We start from the raw sequence: 17,273 nt of genomic DNA, 5'->3' as shown, positions 1-17,273 counted from the left end.
GAAAGTGCGCATGGTGACTGATGTATTCAATCACGATGCAATTTCTGTGTTTCATCAACTCTTTGAAGGTCCACAGATTACAGAATGCCTCCAGATGTGCATCGAAAAATACTACTGGTCTTCGAGGGAACGATCAAATCATAGACTGTATGAGACATTACTCCCATGGGGGAAAGTGCGCATGGTAACCGTTGTATTCAATCACGATGCAATTTCTGTGTTTCATCAACACGCTGACAGTCTAAAGATTACAGAATGCTTCCAGATGAGCATCGGAAACTAATGCTGGTCTTCCTGGGAACGATCAAAGCGTAGACTGTTTGAGACCTTACTCCCATGGAGGAAAGTGCGCATGGGGACTGTTGTATTCAATCCCAATGCAATTTCTGTGTTTCATCAACACTCAGATATTCATCAGATTACAGAGTGCCTCCAGATGTGCATCGGAAACTACTACTGGTCTTCCAGGGAACGATCAAATCGTAGACTGTTTGAGTCATTACTCCCATGGAGGAAAGTGCGCATGGTGTGTGTTGTATTAAATCGCGATTCAATTTCTGTGTTTCAAGAACACTCTGATAGTCCACAGTTTACAGAATGGCTCCAGATGTGCATCGGAAACTACTACTGGTCCTCCAGGGAACGATCAAGGAGTAGACTGTTTGAGACATTACTCCAAGGAGGAAAGATCGCATTGGTGACTGTTGTATTCAATGGCGATACACTTTCTGGGTTTCATCAACACCCGGATAGAGGACAGATTACAGAGTGCTTCCAGATGTGCATCGGAAACTACGACTGGTCTTCAGGGAACGATCAAATCGATGACAATTGAGACATTACTCCCATGGAGGAAAGGGCGCATGGTGACCGTTGTATTCAATCCCGATGTAAATTCTGTATTTCATCAACACTCTGATAATCCACAGATTACAGAATGCCTCCAGATGTGCATCGGAAACTACTACTGTTCTTCCAGGCAACGATCAAAGCGTAGACTGTTTGAGACATTACTCCCGTGGAGGAAAGTGCGCATGGTGACTGTTGTATTCAATCCCGAGGCAAATTCTGTGTTTCATCAACACTTTGAAGGTCCACAGATTACAGAATGCCTCAAGATGTTCATCGGAAACTACTATTGGTCTTCCAGGGAACGATCAAAGCGTAGACTGAGATATTACTCCCATGGAGGAAAGTGCGCATGGTTACTGTTGTATTCAATCCCAATGCAATTTCTGTTTTCATCAACACCCGGATAGACCACAGATTACAGAATGCATCCAGATGTGCATCGGAAACTACTACTGGTCGTCAGGGGACGATCAAACCGATGACAGTTTGAGACATTACTCCCATGGAGGAAAGTGCGCATGGTGACCGTTGTATTAAATCCCGATGTAATTTCTGTGTTTCATCAACACTCTGATAGTCCACAGATTACAGAATGCCTCCAGATGTGCATCGGAAACTACTACTGTTCTTCCAGGGAACGATCAAAGCGTAGACTGTTTGAGACATTACTCCCATGGAGGAAAGAGCGCTTGGTGACTGTTGTATTCAATCCCGAGGCAAATTCTGTGTTTCATCAACACTTTGAAGGTCCACAGATTACAGAATGCCTCAAGATGTTCATCGGAAACTACTAATGGTCTTCCAGGGAACGATCAATGCGTAGACTGAGATATTACTCCCATGGAGGAAAGTGCACATGGTTACTGTTGTATTCAATCCTGATGCAATTTCTGTGTTTCAACAACACTCTGATAGTCCACAGACAACAGAATGCCACCTGATGTGCATCGGAAACAACTATTGGTCCTCCAGGGACGATGAAACCGTAGACTGGTTGAGATATTACTCCCATGGAGGAAAGTGCGCATGGTGACTGTTGTATTCAATCCCAATGCAATTTCTGTGTTTCATCAACACTCAGATATTCATCAGATTACACAATGCCTCCAGATGTGCATCGGATACTACTACTGGTCTTCCAGGGAACGATCAAATCGTAGACTGTTTGAGTCACTACTCCCATGGAGGAAAGTGCACATGGTGTGTGTTGTATTAAATCGCGATTCAATTTCTGTGTTTCAACAACACTCTGATAGTCCACAGTTTACAGAATGGCTCCAGATGTGCATCGGAAACTACTACTGGTCCTCCAGGGAACGATCAAGGAGTAGACTGTTTGAGACATTACTCCAAGGAGGAAAGATCGCATTGGTGACTGTTGTATTCAATGGCGATACACTTTCTGGGTTTCATCAACACCCGGATAGACCACAGATTACAGAGTGCATCCAGATGTGCATCGGAAATTACGACTGGTCTTAAGGGAACGTTCAAATCGATGACAATTGAGACATTACTCCCATGGAGGAAAGGGCGCATGGTGACCATTGTATTCAATCCTGATATAATATCTGTGTTTCATCAACACTCTGATAGTCCACAGATTACAGAATGCCTCCAGATGTGCATCGGAAACTACTACTGTTCTTCCAGGCAACGATCAAAGCGTAGACTGTTTGAGACATTACTCCCGTGGAGGAAAGTGCGCATGGTGACTGTTGTATTCAATCCCGAGGCAAATTCTGTGTTTCATCAACACTTTGAAGGTCCACAGATTACAGAATGCCTCAAGATGTTCATCGGAAACTACTATTGGTCTTCCAGGGAACGATCAAAGCGTAGACTGAGATATTACTCCCATGGAGGAAAGTGCGCATGGTTACTGTTGTATTCAATCCCAATGCAATTTCTGTGTTTCATCAACACCCGGATGGACCACAGATTACAGTATGCATCCAGATGTGCATCGGAAACTACTACTGGTCTTCAGGGGACGATCAAACCGATGACAGTTTGAGACATTACTCCCATGGAGGATAGTGCGCATGGTGACCGTTGTATTAAATCCCGATGTAATTTCTGTGTTTCATCAACACTCTGATAGTCCACAGATTACAGAATGCCTCCAGATGTGCATCGGAAACTACTACTGTTCTTCCAGGGAACGATCAAAGCGTAGACTGTTTGAGACATTACTCCCATGGAGGAAAGTGCGCATGGTGACTGTTGTATTCAATCCCGAGGCAAATTCTGTGTTTCATCAACACTTTGAAGGTCCACAGATTACAGAATGCCTCAAGATGTTCATCGGAAACTACTAAACTTCCAGGGAACGATCAAAGCGTAGACTGAGATATTACTCCGATGGAGGAAAGTGCTCATGGTTACTGTTGTATTCAATCCTGATGCAATTTCTGTGTTTCAACAACACTCTGATAGTCCACAGACTACAGAATGCCACCTGATGGGCATCGGAAACAACTACTGGTCTTCCAGGGACGATGAAACCGTAGACTGGTTGAGATAATACTCCCATGGAGGAAAGTGCGCACGGTGACTGTTGTATTCAATCCCAATGCAATTTCTATGTTTCATCAACACTCAGATATTCATCAGATTACAGAATGCCTAAAGATGTGCATCGGAAACTACTACTGGTCTTCCAGGGAACGATCAAATCGTAGACTTCTAATATTAGAAGAACAAATACGCCGGGAAAATGTCAGAAGTCACATCAAATCGTAGACTGTTTGAGTCATTACCCCCATGGAGGAACGTGCACATGGTGTGTGTTGTATTAAATCGCGATTCAATTTCTGTGTTTCAACAACACTCTGATAGTCCACAGTTTGCAGAATGGCTCCAGATGTGCATCGGAAACTACTACTGGTCCTCCAGGGAACGATCAAGGAGTAGACTGTTTGAGACATTACTCCAAGGAGGAAAGATCGCATTGGTGACTGTAGTATTCAATGCCGATACACTTTCTGGGTTTCATCAATACCCGTGTAGACCACAGATTACAGAGTGCTTCCAGATGTGCATCGGAAACTACTACTGGTCTTTAGGGAACGATCAAATCGATGACAATTCAGACATTACTCCCATGGAGGAAAGTGCGCATGGTGACCGTTGTATTCAATCCCGATGTAATTTCTGTGTTTCATCAACACTCAGATATTCATCAGATTACACAATGCCTCCAGATGTGCATCGGATACTACTACTGGTCTTCCAGGGAACGATCAAATCGTAGACTGTTTGAGTCACTACTCCCATGGAGGAAAGTGCACATGGTGTGTGTTGTATTAAATCGCGATTCAATTTCTGTGTTTCAACAACACTCTGATAGTCCACAGTTTACAGAATGGCTCCAGATGTGCATCGGAAACTACTACTGGTCCTCCAGGGAACGATCAAGGAGTAGACTGTTTGAGACATTACTCCAAGGAGGAAAGATCGCATTGGTGACTGTTGTATTCAATGGCGATACACTTTCTGGGTTTCATCAACACCCGGATAGACCACAGATTACAGAGTGCATCCAGATGTGCATCGGAAATTACGACTGGTCTTAAGGGAACGTTCAAATCGATGACAATTGAGACATTACTCCCATGGAGGAAAGGGCGCATGGTGACCATTGTATTCAATCCTGATATAATATCTGTGTTTCATCAACACTCTGATAGTCCACAGATTACAGAATGCCTCCAGATGTGCATCGGAAACTACTACTGTTCTTCCAGGCAACGATCAAAGCGTAGACTGTTTGAGACATTACTCCCGTGGAGGAAAGTGCGCATGGTGACTGTTGTATTCAATCCCGAGGCAAATTCTGTGTTTCATCAACACTTTGAAGGTCCACAGATTACAGAATGCCTCAAGATGTTCATCGGAAACTACTATTGGTCTTCCAGGGAACGATCAAAGCGTAGACTGAGATATTACTCCCATGGAGGAAAGTGCGCATGGTTACTGTTGTATTCAATCCCAATGCAATTTCTGTGTTTCATCAACACCCGGATGGACCACAGATTACAGTATGCATCCAGATGTGCATCGGAAACTACTACTGGTCTTCAGGGGACGATCAAACCGATGACAGTTTGAGACATTACTCCCATGGAGGATAGTGCGCATGGTGACCGTTGTATTAAATCCCGATGTAATTTCTGTGTTTCATCAACACTCTGATAGTCCACAGATTACAGAATGCCTCCAGATGTGCATCGGAAACTACTACTGTTCTTCCAGGGAACGATCAAAGCGTAGACTGTTTGAGACATTACTCCCATGGAGGAAAGTGCGCATGGTGACTGTTGTATTCAATCCCGAGGCAAATTCTGTGTTTCATCAACACTTTGAAGGTCCACAGATTACAGAATGCCTCAAGATGTTCATCGGAAACTACTAAACTTCCAGGGAACGATCAAAGCGTAGACTGAGATATTACTCCGATGGAGGAAAGTGCTCATGGTTACTGTTGTATTCAATCCTGATGCAATTTCTGTGTTTCAACAACACTCTGATAGTCCACAGACTACAGAATGCCACCTGATGGGCATCGGAAACAACTACTGGTCTTCCAGGGACGATGAAACCGTAGACTGGTTGAGATAATACTCCCATGGAGGAAAGTGCGCACGGTGACTGTTGTATTCAATCCCAATGCAATTTCTATGTTTCATCAACACTCAGATATTCATCAGATTACAGAATGCCTAAAGATGTGCATCGGAAACTACTACTGGTCTTCCAGGGAACGATCAAATCGTAGACTTCTAATATTAGAAGAACAAATACGCCGGGAAAATGTCAGAAGTCACATCAAATCGTAGACTGTTTGAGTCATTACCCCCATGGAGGAACGTGCACATGGTGTGTGTTGTATTAAATCGCGATTCAATTCCTGTGTTTCAACAACACTCTGATAGTCCACAGTTTGCAGAATGGCTCCAGATGTGCATCGGAAACTACTACTGGTCCTCCAGGGAACGATCAAGGAGTAGACTGTTTGAGACATTACTCCAAGGAGGAAAGATCGCATTGGTGACTGTAGTATTCAATGCCGATACACTTTCTGGGTTTCATCAATACCCGTGTAGACCACAGATTACAGAGTGCTTCCAGATGTGCATCGGAAACTACTACTGGTCTTTAGGGAACGATCAAATCGATGACAATTCAGACATTACTCCCATGGAGGAAAGTGCGCATGGTGACCGTTGTATTCAATCCCGATGTAATTTCTGTGTTTCATCAACACTCTGATAGTCCACAGATTACAGAATGCCTCCAGATGTGCATCGGAAACTACTACTGTTCTTCCAGTGAACGATCAAAGCGTAGACTGTTTGAGACATTACTCCCATGGAGGAAAGTGGGCATGGTGACTGTTGTATTCAATCCCGAGGCAAATTCTGTGTTTCACCAACACTTTGAAGGTCCACAGATTACAGAATGCCTCAAGATGTTCATCGGAAACTACTATTGGTCTTCCTGGGAACGATCAAATCGTAGACTGAGATATTACTCGCATGGAGGAAAGTGCACGTGGTTACTTTTCTATTCAATCCTGATGCAATTTCTGTGTTTCAACAACACTCTGATAGTCCACAGACTACAGAATTCCACCTGATGTGCATCGGAAACAACTACTGGTCTTCCAGGGACGATGAAACCGTAGACTGTTTGAGACATTACTCCCATGGAGGAAAGTGCGCATGGTGACTCTTGTATTCAATCCCGCTGCTATTTCTGTGTTTCAACAACAATCTGATAGTCCACAGATTACAGAATGTCTCCAGATGTGCATCGGAAACTACCACTGGTCATCCAGGGAACGATAAAAGAGTAGACTGTTTGAGACATTACTCCCATGGAGGAAAATACCCATGGTGACTGTTGTATTCAATCACGATGCAATTTCTGGGTTTCATCAACACTTTGATGAACCACAGATTACAGAATGCCTCCAGATGTGCATCGAAAAATACTACTGGTCTTCGAGGGAACGATCAAATCATAGACTGTATGAGACATTACTCCCATGGGGGAAAGTGCGCATGGTAACAGTTGTATTCAATTACGATGCAATTTCTGTGTTTCATCAACACTCTGACAGTCCACAGATTACAGAATGCTTCCAGATGAGCATCGGAAACTAATACTGGTCTTCCAGGGAACGATCAAAGCGTAGACTGTTTGAGACATAACTCCTATGTAGGAAGGTGCGCATGGTGACTGTTGTATTCAATCCCGATGTAATTTCTGTGTTTCATCAACACTCTGATAGTCCACAGATTACACAATGCCTCCAGATGTGCATCGGAAACTACTACTGGTCTTCCAGGGTACGATCAAAGCGTAGACTGTTTGAGACATTTCTCCCATGGAGGAAAGTGCGCATGGTGACTGTTGTATTCAATCCAGATGCAATTTCTTTGCTTCATCAACACTCTGATAGTCCCCAGATTACAGAATGCCTCCAGATGTGCATCGGAAACTGCTACTGGTCTTCCAGGGAACGATCAAAGCGTAGACTGTTTGAGACATTACTCCCATGGATGAAAGTGCGAATGGTGACTGTTGTATTCAATCCCGATGTAATTTCTGTGTTTCATCAACACTCTGATAGTCCACAGATTACAGAATGCCTCCAGATGTGCATCGGAAACTACTACTGTTCATCGAGGAAACGATCAAAGCATAGACTGTTTGAGACATTACTCCCGTGGAAGAAAGTGCGCGTCTTGACTCTTGTATTCAATCGCGATGCAATTTCTATGTTTCATCAACACTCAGTTAGTCCACAGATTACAGCATGCCTCCAGATGTGCATCGGAAACTACTACTGGTCTTCCAGGGAACGATCAAGTCGTAGACTGTTTGAGAATTACTCCCATGGAGGAAAGTGGTCATGGTGACTGTTGTATTCAATCCCGATGCAATTTCTGTGTTCATCAACACTTTGAAGGTCTACAGATTACAGAATTCCTCCAGATGTGCATCGGAAACTACCACTGGTCTTCGAGGGAACGATCAAATCATAGACTGTTCAGACATTACTCCCATGGGGGAAAGTGCGCATGGTAACCGTTGTATTCAATCCCGATGCATTTTCTGTGTTCATCAAAACTCTCATAGTCCACAGATTACAGAATGCTTCCAGATGTGCATCAGAAACTACTACTGGTCTTCCAGGGAACGATCAAAGCGTAGACTGTTTGAGACATTACTCCTATGTAGGAAAGTGGGCATGGTGACTGTTGTATACAATCCCGATGTAATTTCTGTGTTTCATCAACACTCTGATATTCCACAGATTACAGAATGCCTCCAGATGTGCATCGGAAACTACTATTGGTCTTCCAGGGAACGATCAAACCGTAGACTGTTTGAGACATTACTCCCATGGAGGTAAGTACGCATGGTGACTGTTGTATTCAATCCCGAAGCAATTTTTGTGTTTCATCGACACTCTGATAGTCCACAGATTACAGAATGCCTCCAGATGTGCATCGGAAACTACTACAGTTTATTCAGGGAACGATCAAAGCGTAGACTGTTTGAGACATTACTCCCATGGAGGAAAGAGCGCATGGTGACTGTTGTATTCAATCCCGAGGCAAATTCTGTGTTTCATCAACACTTTGAAGGTCCACAGATTACAGAATGCCTCAAGATGTTCATCGGAAACTACTAATGGTCTTCCAGGGAACGATCAAAGCTTAGACTGAGATATTACTCCCATTTAGGAAAGTGCACATGGTTACTGTTGTATTCAATCCTGATGCAATTTCTGTGTTTCAACAACACTCTGATAGTCCACAGACTACAGAATGCCACCTGATGTGCATCGGACACAACTACTGGCCTTCCAATGACGATGAAACCGTAGACTGATTGAGATATTACTCCCATGGAGGAAAGTGCGCATGGTGACTGTTGTATTCAATCCCAATGCAATTTCTGTGTTTCATCAACACTCAGATATTCATCAGATTACAGAATGCCTCCAGATGTGCATCGGAAACTACTACTGGTCTTCCAGGGAACGATCAAATCGTAGACTGTTTGAGTCATTACTCCCATGGAGGAAAGTGCACATGGTGTGTGTTGTATTAAATCGCGATTCAATTTCTGTGTTTCAACAACACTCTGATAGTCCACAGTTTACAGAATGGCTCCAGATGTGCATCGGAAACTACTACTGGTCCTCCAGGGAACGATCAAGGAGTAGACTGTTTGAGACATTACTCCAAGGAGGAAAGATCGCATTGGTGACTGTTGTATTCAATGGCGATACACTTTCTGGGTTTGATCAACACCCGGATGGACCACAGATTACATTAGGCATCCAGATGTGCATCGGAAACTACTACTGGTCTTCAGGGGACGATCAAACCGATGACAGTTTGAGACATTACTCCCATGGAGGATAGTGCGCATGGTGACCGTTGTATTAAACCCCGATGTAATTTCTGTGTTTCATCAACACTCTGATAGTCCACAGATTACAGAATGCCTCCAGATGTGCATCGGAAACTACTACTGTTCTTCCAGGGAACGATCAAAGCGTAGACTGTTTGAGACATTACTCCCATGGAGGAAAGTGCGCATGGTGACTGTTGTGTTCAATCCCGAGGCAAATTCTGTGTTTCATCAACACTTTGAAGGTCCACAGATTACAGAATGCCTCAAGATGTTCATCGGAAACTACTAATGGTCTTCCAGGGAACGATCAAAGCGTAGACTGAGATATTACTCCCATGGAGGAAAGTGCTCATGGTTACTGTTGTATTCAATCCTGATGCAATTTCTGTGTTTCAACAACACTCTGATAGTCCACAGACTACAGAATGCCACCTGATGGGCATCGGAAACAACTACTGGTCTTCCAGGGACGATGAAGCCGTAGACTGGTTGAGATAATACTCCCATGGAGGAAAGTGCGTATGGTGACTGTTGTATTCAATCCCAATGCAATTTCTGTGTTTCATCAACACTCAGATATTCATCAGATTACAGAATGCCTCCAGATGTGCATCGGAAACTACTACTGGTCTTCCAGGGAACGATAAAAGAGTAGACTGTTTGAGACATTACTCCCATGGAGGAAAGTACCCATAGTGACTGTTGTATTCAATCACGATGCAATTTCTGGGTTTCATCAACACTTTGATGAACCACAGATTACAGAATGCCTCCAGATGTGCATCGAAAAATACTACTGGTCTTCGAGGGAACGATCAAATCATAGACTGTATGAGACATTACTCCCATGGGGGAAAGTGTGCATGGTAACTGTTGTATTCAATCACGATGCAATTTCTGTGTTTCATCAACACTCTGACAGTCCACAGATTACAGAATGCTTTTAGATGAGCATCGGAAACTACTACTGGTCTTCCAGGGAACGATCAAAGCGTAGACTGTTTGAGACATTACTCCTATGTAGGAAAGTGGGCATGGTGACTGTTGTATACAATCACGATGTAATTTATGTGTTTCATCAACACTCTGATATTCCACAGATTACAGAATGCCTCCAGATGTGCATCGGAAACTACTATTGGTCTTCCAGGGAACGATCAAAGCGTAGACTGAGATATTACTCCCATGGAGGAAAGTGCACATGATTACTTTTGTATTCAATCCTGATGCAATTTCTGTGTTTCAACAACACTCTGATAGTCCACAGACTACAGAATGCCACCTGATGTGCATCGGAAACAACTACTGGTCTTCCAGGGACGATGAAACCGTAGACTGTTGGAGACATTACTCCCATGGAGGAAAGTGCGCATGGTGACTCTTGTATTCAATCCCGCTGCTATTTCTGTGTTTCAACAACACTCTGATAGTCCACAGATTACAGAATGCCTCCAGATGTGCATCGGAAACTACTACTGGTCATCGAGGAAACGATCAAAGCATAGACTGTTTGAGACATTACTCCCGTGGAAGAAAGTGCGCGTGGTGACTGTTGTATTCAAGCCCGATGCAATTTCTATGTTTCATCAACACTCAGTTACTCCACAGATTACAGAATGCCTCCAGATGTGCATCGGAAACTACTACTGGTCTTCCAGGGAACGATCAAGTCGTAGACTGTTTGAGAATTACTCCCAGGGAGGAAAGTGGTCATGGTGACTGTTGAATTCAATCCCGATGCAATTTCTGTGTTCATCAACACTTTGAAGGTCTACAGATTACAGAATGCCTCCAGATGTGCATCGGAAACTACTACTGGTCTTCGAGGGAACGATCAAAGCATAGACTGTTCAGACATTACTCCCATGGGGGAAAGTGCGCATGGTGACTGTTGTATACAATCCCGATGTAATTTCTGTGTTTCATCAACACTCTGATATTGCACAGATTACAGAATGCCTCCAGATGTGCATCGGAAACTACTATTGGTCTTCCAGGGAACGATCAAACCGTAGACTGTTTGAGACATTACTCCCATGGAGGAAAGAGCGCATGGTGACTGTTGTATTCAATCCCGAGGCAAATTCTGTGTTTCATCAACACTTTGAAGGTCCACAGATTACAGAATGCCTCAAGATGTTCATCGGAAACTACTAATGGTCTTCCAGGGAACGATCAAAGCGTAGACTGAGATATTACTCCCATGGAGGAAAGTGCACATGGTTACTGTTGTATTCAATCCTGATGCAATTTCTGTGTTTCAACAACACTCTGATAGTCCACAGACTACAGAATGCCACCTGATGTGCATCGGAAACAAATACTGGTCTTCCAGGGACGATGAAAACGTAGATTGTTTGAGACATTACTCCCATGGAGGAAAGTGCGCATGGTGACTCTTGTATTCAATCCCGCTGCTATTTCTGTGTTTCAACAACACTCTGATAGTCCACAGATTACAGAATGCCTCCAGATGTGCATCGGAAACTACTACTGGTCATCCAGGGAACGATAAAAGAGTGGACTGTTTGAGACATTACTCCCATGGAGGAAAGTACCCATGGTGACTGTTGTATTCAATCACGATGCAATTTCTGGGTTTCATCAACACTTTGATGAACCACAGATTACAGAATGCCTCCAGATGTGCATCGAAAAATACTACTGGTCTTCGAGGGAACGATCAAATCATAGACTGTATGAGACATTACTCCTATAGGGGAAAGTGTGCATGGTAACTGTTGTATTCAATCCCGATGCAATTTCTTTGCTTCATCAACACTCTGGTTGTCCACAGATTACAGAATGCCTCCAGATGTGCATCGGAAACTGCTACTGGTCTTCCAGGGAGCGATCAAAGCGTAGACTGTTTGAGACATTACTCCCATGGATGAAAGTGCGAATGGTGACTGTTGTATTCAATCCCGATCTAATTTCTGTGTTTCATCAACACTCTGATAGTCCACAGATTACAGAATGCCTCCAGATGTGCATCGGAAACTACTACTGGTCATCGAGGAAACGATCAAAGCATAGACTGTTTGAGACTTTACTCCCGTGGAAGAAAGTGCGCGTGGTGACTGTTGTATTCAATCCCGATGCACTTACTATGTTTCATCAACACTCAGTTAGTCCACAGACTACAGAATGCCTCCAGATGTGCATCGGAAACTACTACTGGTCTTCCAGGGAACGATCAAGTCGTAGACTGTTTGAGAATTACTCCCATGGAGGAAAGTGGTCATGGTGACTGTTGTATTCAATCCCGATGCAATTTCTGTGTTCATCAACACTTTGAAGGTCTACAGATTACAGAATGCCTCCAGATGTGCATCGGAAACTACTACTGGTCTTCGAGGGAACGATCAAAGCATAGACTGTTCAGACATTACTCCCATGGGGGAAAGTGCGCATGGTAACTGTTGTATTCAATCCCGATGCATTTTCTGTGTTCATCAAAACTCTCATAGTCCACAGATTACAGAATGCTTCCAGATGTGCATCGGAAAATACTACTGGTCTTCAAGGGAACGATCAAGGCGTAGACTGTTTGAGACATTACTCTTATGTAGGAAAGTGGGTATGGTGACTGTTGTATACAATCCCGATGTAATTTCTGTGTTTCATCAACACTCTGATATTCCACAGATTACAGAATGCCTCCAGATGTGCATCGGAAACTACTATTGGTCTTCCAGGGAAAGATCAAACCGTAGACTGTTTGAGACATTACTCCCATGGAGGAAAGTACGCATGGTGACTGTTGTATTCAATCCCGAAGCAATTTCTGTGTTTCATCGACACTCTGATAGTCCACAGATTACAGAATGCCTCCAGTTCTGCATCGGAATCCACTACTGGTCTAACAGGGAACGAACAAAGCGCAGAATGTTTGAGACATTACTCCCATGGATGAAAGTGCGCATGGTGACTGTTGTATTCAATCCAGATGCAATTTCTGAGTTTCATCAACACTCTGATACTCCACAGATTACAGATTGCCTCCAGATGTTCATCGGAAACTACTACTGGTCTTCCTGGGAACGATCAAAGCGTAGACTGTTTGAGACATTACTCCCATGGAGGAAAGTGCGCATCGTGACTGTTGTATTCAATCCCAATGCAATTTCTGTGTTTCATCAACACTCAGATATTCATCAGATTACAGAATGCCTCCAGATGTGCATCGGAAACTACTACTGGTCTTCCAGGGAACGATCAAATCGTAGACTGTTTGAGTAATTACTCCCATGGAGGAAAGTGCGCATGGTGACTGTTGTATACAATCCCGATGTAATTTCTGTGTTTCATCAACACTCTGATAGTCCACAGATTACAGAATGCCTCCAGATGTGCATCGTAAACTACTATTGGTCTTCCAGGGAACGATCAAACCGTAGACTGTTTGAGACATTACTCCCATGGAGGAAAGTACGCATGGTGACTGTTGTATTCAATCCCAAAGCAATTTCTGTGTTTCATCGACACTCTGATAGTCCACAGATTACAGAATGCCTCCAGTTGTGCATCGGAATCCACTACTGGTCTAACAGGGAACGAACAAATCGCAGAATGTTTGACACATTACTCCCATGGATGAAAGTGCGCATGGTGACTGTTGTATTCAATCCAGATGCAATTTCTGAGTTTCATCAACACTCTGATACTCCACAGATTGCAGATTGCCTCCAGATGTTCATCGGAAACTACTACTAGTCTTCCTGGGAACGATCAAAGCGTAGACTGTTTGAGACATTACTCCCATGGAAGAAAGTGCGCATGGTGACTGTTGTATTCAATTCCAATGCAATTTCTGTGTTTCATCAACACTCAGATATTCATCAGATTACAGAATGCCTCCAGATGTGCATCGGAAACTACTACTGGTCTTCCAGGGAACGACCAAATCGTAGACTGTTTGAGTCATTCCTCCCATGGAGGAAAGTGCGCATGGTGTGTGTAGTATTAATTCGCGATGCAATTTCTGTGTTTCAGTCCACAGTTTACAGAATGGCTCCAGATGTGCATCGGAAACTACTACTGGTCTTCCAGGGAACGATAAAAGAGTAGACTGTTTGAGACATTACTCCCATGGAGGAAAGTACCCATGGTGACTGTTGTATTCAATCACGAGGCAATTTCTGGGTTTCATCAACACTTTGATGAACCACAGATTACAGAATGCCTCCAGATGTGAATCGAAACTACTACTGGTCTTCCAGGGATCGATCAAAGCGTAGACTGTTTGAGACATTACTCCCATGGAGGAAAGTGCGCATGGTGACTGTTGTATTCAATCCCGATTCAATTTCTGTCTTTTATCAACACCCGGATAGACCACAGATTACAGAATACCTCTAGATGTCCATCGGAAACCACTACTGGTCTTCGAGGGAACGATCAAATCATAGACTGTTTCAGACATTACTCCCATGGAGGAAAGTGCGCATGGTGACTGATGTATTCAATCACGATGCAATTTCTGTGTTTCATCAACACTCTGACAGTGCACAGATTACAGAATGCTTCCAGATGTGCATCGGAAACTAATACTGGTCTTCCAGGGAACGATCAAAGCGTAGACTGTTTGAGACATTACTCCTATGTAGGAAGGTGCGCATGGTGACTGTTGTATTCAATCCCGATGTAATTTCTGTGTTTCATCAACACTCTGGTAGTCCACAGATTACACAATGCCTCCAGATGTGCATCGGAAACTACTACTGGTCCTCCAGGGTACGATCAAAGCGTAGACTGTTTGAGACATTTCTCCCATGGAGGAAAGTGCGCATGGTGACTGTTGTATTCAATCCCGATGCAATTTCTTTGCTTCATCAACACTCTGATAGTCCACAGATTACAGAATGCCTCCAGATGTGCATCGGAAACTGCTACTGGTCTTCCAGGGAACGATCAAAGCGTAGACTGTTTGAGACACTACTCCCATGGATGAAAGTGCGAATGGTGACTGTTGTATTCAATCCCGATGTAATTTCTGTGTTTCATCAACACTCTGATAGTCCACAGATTACAGAATGCCTCCAGATGTGCATCGGAAACTACTACTGGTCATCGAGGAAACGATCAAAACATATACTGTTTGAGACATTACTCCCGTGGAAGAAAGTGCGCGTGGTGACTGTTGTATTCAATCCCGATGCAATTTCTATGTTTCATCAACACTCAGTTAGTCCACAGATTACAGAATGCCTCCAGATGTGCATCGGAAACTACTACTGGTCTTCCAGGGAACGATCAAGGCGTAGACTGTTTGAGAATTACTCCCATGGAGGAAAGTGGTCATGGTGACTGTTGTATTCAATCCCGGTGCAATTTCTGTGTTCATCAACACTTTGAAAGTCTCAGATTACAGAATGCCTCCATATGTGCATCCGAAACTACTACTGGTCTTCGAGGGAACGATCAAATCATAGACTGTTTCAGACATTACTCCCATGGAGGAAAGTACCCATGGTGACTGTTGTATTCAATCACGATGCAATTTCTGGGTTTCATCAACACTTTGATGAACCACAGATTACAGAATGCCTCCAGATGTGAATCGAAACTACTACTGGTCTTCCAGGGAACGATCAAAGCGTAGACTGTTTGAGACATTACTCCCATGGAGGAAAGTGCGCATGGTGACTGTTGTATTCAATCCCGATTCAATTTCTGTCTTTTATCAACACCCGGATAGACCACAGATTACAGAATACCTCTAGATGTGCATCGGAAACCACTACTGGTCCTCGAGGGAACGATCAAATCATAGACTGTTTCAGACATTACTCCCATGGAGGAAAGTGCGCATGGTAACTTTTGTATTCAATCCCGGTGCAATTTCTGCGTTCATAAACACTCTCATAGTCCACAGATTACAGAATGCTTCCAGATGCGCATCGGAAACTACTACTGGTCTTCCAGGGAACGATCAAAGCGTAGACTGTTTGAGACATTACTCCTATGTAGGAAAGTGCGCATGGTGACTGTTGTATACAATCCCGATGTAATTTCTGTGTTTCATCAACACTCTGATAGTCCACAGACTACATAATGCCACCTGATGTGCATCGGAAACAACTACTGGTCTTCCAGGGGAAGATGAAACCGTAGACTGTTTGAGACATTACTCCCATGGAGGAAAGTGCGCATGGTGACTCTTGTATTCAATCCCGCTGCAATTTCTGTGTTTCAACAACACTCTGATAGTCCACAGATTACAGAATGCCTCCAGATGTGCATCGGAAACTACTACTGGTCTTCCAGGGAACGATAAAAGAGTAGACTGTTTGAGACATTACTCCCATGGAGGAAAGTGCGCATGGTGACTGTTGTATTCAATCCCGATGTAATTTCTTTGTTTCATCAACACTCTGATAGTCCACAGATTACAGAATGCCTCCAGATGTGCATCGGAAACTACTACTGGTCTTCCAGGTAACGATCAAAGCGTATACTCTTTGAGACATTACTCCCATGGAGGGAAGTGCGCATGGTGACTGTTGTATTCAATCCCGAAACAATTTCTGTGTTTCATCAACACTCTGATAGTCCACAGATTACAGAATGCCTCCAGATGTGCATCGGAAACTACTACTGGTCTAACAGGGAACGATCAAAGCGTAGACTGTTTGAGTCATTACTCCCATGGAGGAAAGTGCGCATGGTGACTGTTGTATCCAATCCCCATTCAATCTCTGTGTTTCATCAACACTCTGATAGTCCACAGATTACAGAATGCCTCCAGATGTACATCGCAAACTACTACTGGTCTTCCAGGGAACGATCAAAGCGTAAACTGTTTGAGACATAACTGCCTTGGAGGGAAGTGCGCATGGCGACTGTTGTATTCAGTCCCCATTCAATCTCTGTGTTTCATCAACACTCTGATAGTCCACAGATAACAGAATGACTCCAGATGTGCATCGGAAACTACTACTCGTCTTCCAAGGAACGATCAAAGCGTAGACTGTTTGAGA

The sequence above is a fragment of the Schistocerca gregaria genome, unplaced genomic scaffold, assembly GCF_023897955.1.
Source record: "Schistocerca gregaria isolate iqSchGreg1 unplaced genomic scaffold, iqSchGreg1.2 ptg000350l, whole genome shotgun sequence".
NCBI lineage: Eukaryota > Metazoa > Arthropoda > Insecta > Orthoptera > Acrididae > Schistocerca > Schistocerca gregaria.
Note: the sequence above shows the minus strand (reverse complement) of the source record.